At 49.7% G+C, this 5,000-nt stretch overlaps 1 long non-coding RNA gene and 1 other non-coding gene across 2 annotated transcripts in view; one reads left to right on the forward strand and one right to left on the reverse strand.

Annotated features, from left to right (window-relative positions):
- Positions 1–5,000, reverse strand: part of LOC134178737 (uncharacterized) — a 14,715-nt gene that overhangs the window by 4,836 nt on the left and 4,879 nt on the right. The window lies entirely within an intron of this gene.
- Positions 2,912–4,727, forward strand: LOC134179216 (small subunit ribosomal RNA). Its single transcript, XR_009969825.1, has one exon. It is a non-coding gene; the product is annotated as a small subunit ribosomal RNA (ribosomal RNA).

Below are 5,000 nucleotides of genomic sequence, written 5' to 3' on the forward strand. Positions count from 1 at the left end.
CTAATTAATTAATTAATTAATACAAGGAGGTTGACAGCCTAGAAATCCCAACAATTTTCGTTCGCCCGAAAAGCACGTCTCTAGTTTTCGCTTGTTTTTTTTACAAGTATCCCAGATGATATCATTTCCGTCGCTAGAATTTTCGTGTCTATGCATAGGAGCAGTGGGGCATGTAGCCTCGCCCCAGACACAGTGTGGATTGCAGCCAGGATGCATCTTGTGGTGTTGTGTGTGTGTGTGTGTGTGTGTGTGTGTGTGTGTGTGTGTGTGTGTGTGTGTGTGTGTGTGTGTGCGTGCGTGCGTGCGTGTGTGTCTACTTTATTAGCGCTGGTTCGATTCTTCTACCAGGGAGAGCCCACTTTCTACGAGCACGAGCTTTGGAGAGCTGTGAACAAAGCGTTCCTAGACTCTAGAATCAAGCACAAGCGTAGATAGATCAGAGAGTAACTTTACTAGCTAGAGTACCACTATAGTTGTTGAATAAATAACTGTTAAAAGTAAGTTTCGTGCTCTTTTCTGCATGGGAAAGAAACAAACAATCAATCCTAAACACGATAGTTGCATCATAGAAACGTTATCATTTGGTGAGATTAACATAACAGTCATGTCACCACATGCAGTCAACGTGCTAATTCAGAGTTTTCTAGACATTCTAGAGACTAGCTATTATTCGTGCTCCTTACAACCACAAAACCAGTTTACAATACCAGTTGTTTGTTAGATTTATGCGAAAATGAATACATCTTGCGTACCAAAGAACACTCTTAATTTTGGATTTTGGACAGATTGAGAATGTTGCTGTGGGTATACAGATTCCTGAATTATTTCAGTGTAACCTGTTTATTGATGCTTCATTGACAGAATCCGAAAAGCACCAACGACTGAAGCAATAGAACTGCTAGTAATGAACTTTTAGACTTCAAATAAACTATAGAATTATTGTCACGTCAACGCCACAAGTACGTACTATACTTCTGCAAAGGTGCAAGGTGCATTTAACATCATGTAATTAGTTCTATCTGCATTGGAAATTATGGGTAGACCAGCTAGCTATCTATACTAATATTAATAGTGTACAACAGTATCACTATGCATACTAATATGTAGAATGTAGACTACAGTATTTGACTACTCATAAATAAGACCATACCGTATACTCTGTATATCTTTGATTAAGTTTCTGGGATCACCATATTAGTGCATGGGTGACCTGCTTCTGTATGATGATACACAAAGAGCAGGATACAATTGCAAGATGCTTGCCTGAGCAGTGAGGAACGTAGGATCTGTTGGAGAACTCTGATCTCATCCACAGATAATATGACCTGACATCCATCCTATGTATATGTCTGTATATATAAACATGTGAATGTGCTCTACGAGGAATTGAGACAGAAACATCTTGCAATCCAAACATGCGATTTCTTCTCAGTGTGATTTGATCGGTTGGAATATAAACAATTTCCCAACTTGTAAATTGCCATGCACTAGAAGAACAGCAGTTGCGAAATGAGCTGAGCAATTGAGATAAAGAAGGTAAGCATAGTGTTCAGTGTATGGTGTTCAGTCAACCTGGTACTGCTACACCCGAATTACCAACAAGGTGTCTAGAGTCTCACGTGTACGGGCCGGTATGAGCATACCCTGAAAACATGACCACCACCACCACCACCACCACCACAACAATAACAACGTTAACAACAACAACCTGTAGCAGCAGTTTTCGTTAGAATCACCAGATGGAACGACGCTCGGACCAAGATCGCGTGATTGCACGGCCACTCCCACCGAACGAAGTCGAGGAGTCGCATGAAAGCGCAAGTAACGTGCGAGCTTGTAACCATACTTAAACGCGTCGATGGAAGACGAGTCTCTCTGTGTGTGATTGTATCAGTGGATGTTCTCTGCACTGGCTAAATCGGTCCAGAACAAAAGTTATATAATGAGCCACGCCCTCCAAGCTCAAACTGCCGCACGCGCGACCGTAGAAGAGTCGCCGGGTGGCGCGTCGTCCGTCCAGTTCATTCGTGTCGTAGAGAGCCAAACACGTTACCCGGGCGACGAGTGGCAATGGAGAAGAGGTCGAGTAAGCGGATAGGCGGGGCCGGTTGCCGCCCCCTCACGCTTTCCGAGAGTGACCGGTCTGAAGCGCTGTGAAGATCGTCCCGCTCGGAGAGACTGCCGCTTCGGTTCGAAACGGGAAGCGCAACGTGTGTGACGGGACGGGCAGAGATCAAACGGCCGTCTTGGAGCTGTGTGGCGACGGTCGCGTGCCAGCGTCCGCGGCTTCTAAACACTTCCGGAGCTCGTTAACTTTGTAATAGCATATCCAATTTCTCCTATTTTAAGGGACCTAGGGATAAGGGAGGACGGTTCGACGACGTCGCTAAATGTGTGAACGTCGAGCGTGGGAAAGCGTTTTCCGCCTTTTGTCGATCAACGTGAGAAATCGTTTCGATAAACGTGGGAAACTCCACCATCGGGCCTCGATCCTCCGGAAGCGTTTATTGAGATAGACGAGCGAGAATCGGCACCCGTCGACACACTAGCATTCGCCGGGCGGTTGCGGTAGAAAGCTGCCTCCTGCCCCGCGAGTGAAAGCGTGGCCGGCACGGTCCGAGACCACAGCCAACTATAGGCAAAACAGGCGAGCACGATTCGGCTGCACGAAAGGCGTCATGCGAACGACGAGCGCGTGGACGCCGCGATCCGGTGCGCACCCGCACCGACGCGGCGACCGCACGGAAGGCAAACACCGCGCTGCTGCGAGGTCCTCTCGAGCAAGCAGACGGTGCGTTGCACTCGGTAGGCGTCTCGTAGAACGGGTCGGGCGAGAACACGAATCGGATGGCGATCGCACTCGGGACGACGTCGATGCGCAGCGCTTCGACGTTCGTGCCGCGAGGGCCGTTACCTGGTTGATCCTGCCAGTAGTCATATGCTTGTCTCAAAGACTAAGCCATGCATGTCTAAGTATAAGCGATCTTATACGGTGAAACTGCGAATGGCTCATTAAATCAGTTATAGTTTATTTGATGGTCTCTCACCACATGGATAACCGTGGTAATTCTAGAGCTAATACATGCGTCGAGTCCCGACTCTTGCGGAAGGGATGTATTTATTAGATTCAAAACCAATGCGGGGCGTCAGTCCCGGTCTTTGGTGATTCATAGTAACTGTTCGGAGCGCAGGGCCTCGCGCCGGCGCCGGATCATTCAAGTTTCTGCCCTATCAACTGTCGATGGTACGGTATCGGCTTACCATGGTTGCAACGGGTGACGGAGAATTAGGGTTCGATTCCGGAGAGGGAGCCTGAGAAACGGCTACCACATCCAAGGAAGGCAGCAGGCGCGCAAATTACCCAATCCCGACACGGGGAGGTAGTGACAATAAATAACAATACAGGGCCTTCGTAGGTCTTGTAATTGGAATGAGAACAATCTAAATCCCTTAACGAGGAACGATTGGAGGGCAAGTCTGGTGCCAGCAGCCGCGGTAATTCCAGCTCCAATAGCGTATATTAAAGTTGTTGCAGTTAAAAAGCTCGTAGTTGGATTTCGGCGGCGCGCGTCCGGTCCGCCTAACGGCGCGTCACTGGTCGCGCGCGGCTTTCTCTCGAGGGCCGCGCGTGCTCTTGATTGAGCGTGCGCGGGACTCGGGACGTTTACTTTGAAAAAATTAGAGTGTTCAAAGCAGGCGCGTCGGCTTGTATACATTAGCATGGAATAATGGAATAGGACGTCGGTTCTATTTTGTTGGTTTCTGGGACCGAGGTAATGATTAATAGGGACGGTTGGGGGCATTCGTATTCAATTGTCAGAGGTGAAATTCTTGGATTTATGGAAGACGAACGCATGCGAAAGCATTTGCCAAGGATGTTTTCGTTAATCAAGAACGAAAGTTGGAGGTTCGAAGACGATTAGATACCGTCGTAGTTCCAACCATAAACTATGCCGACTAGGGATCGGAGGACGTTATGATACGACTCCTTCGGCACCTTTCGAGAAATCAAAGTTTTTGGGTTCCGGGGGGAGTATGGTCGCAAGACTGAAACTTAAAGGAATTGACGGAAGGGCACCACCAGGAGTGGAGCCTGCGGCTTAATTTGACTCAACACGGGAAAACTCACCAGGTCCGGACACAGTGAGGATTGACAGATCGAGAGCTCTTTCTTGATTCTGTGGGTGGTGGTGCATGGCCGTTCTTAGTTGGTGGAGTGATTTGTCTGCCTAATCGCGATAACGAACGAGACCTTAACCTGCTAACTAGTCACGTCGTCTCTCCGGGGACGTCGGTCGACTTCTTAGAGGGACTATCGGTGTCTAACCGGTGGAAGTCTGAGGCAATAACAGGTCTGTGATGCCCTTAGATGTCCTGGGCTGCACGCGCGCTACACTGACGAAGTCAGCGAGTGTCGACCTGCTCCGAGAGGCGTGGGTAATCTTGTGAAACTTCGTCGTGCTGGGGATAGACCCTTGTAATTATTGGTCTTGAACGAGGAATTCCTAGTAAGCGCGAGTCATCAGCTCGCGCTGATTACGTCCCTGCCCTTTGTACACACCGCCCGTCGCTACTACCGACTGGATGGCCTCGTGAAAACTTCGGATCGGCTCCAGTCGTGCGGTTCGCCGCGCGTTGGACGCCGAGAAGCGGTTTTAGCGATGTTTTCTGGAGGAAGTAAAAGTCGTAACAAGGTTTCCGTAGGTGAACCTGCGGAAGGATCATTAACGATCTCGATCGCGTGGAGCGTACAGGGACTCGTTCCCTTGTGGACGGTATGTGCTTTCGGGGTCGTCTCCGGCATCGCTCGGCGGTCGGGGAGGCGTCGAACGGGCGATCCGGTCTCGCTTCGACGGGACGTCTCGTCCGGCCCCGAAGGCGGCGGCGCCGACCGCGTCAGGTCGGGCCTTTTCTTCTCATCTCATCGTCACGCCGGTGAACGGGCCGCAAGCTTGCAGGCTTGATTCGTGGCACGGCGAATCGTCGTGTCGCACGATCGT

Source organism: Corticium candelabrum, chromosome 4 (genome assembly GCF_963422355.1).
Source record: "Corticium candelabrum chromosome 4, ooCorCand1.1, whole genome shotgun sequence".
NCBI lineage: Eukaryota > Metazoa > Porifera > Homoscleromorpha > Homosclerophorida > Plakinidae > Corticium > Corticium candelabrum.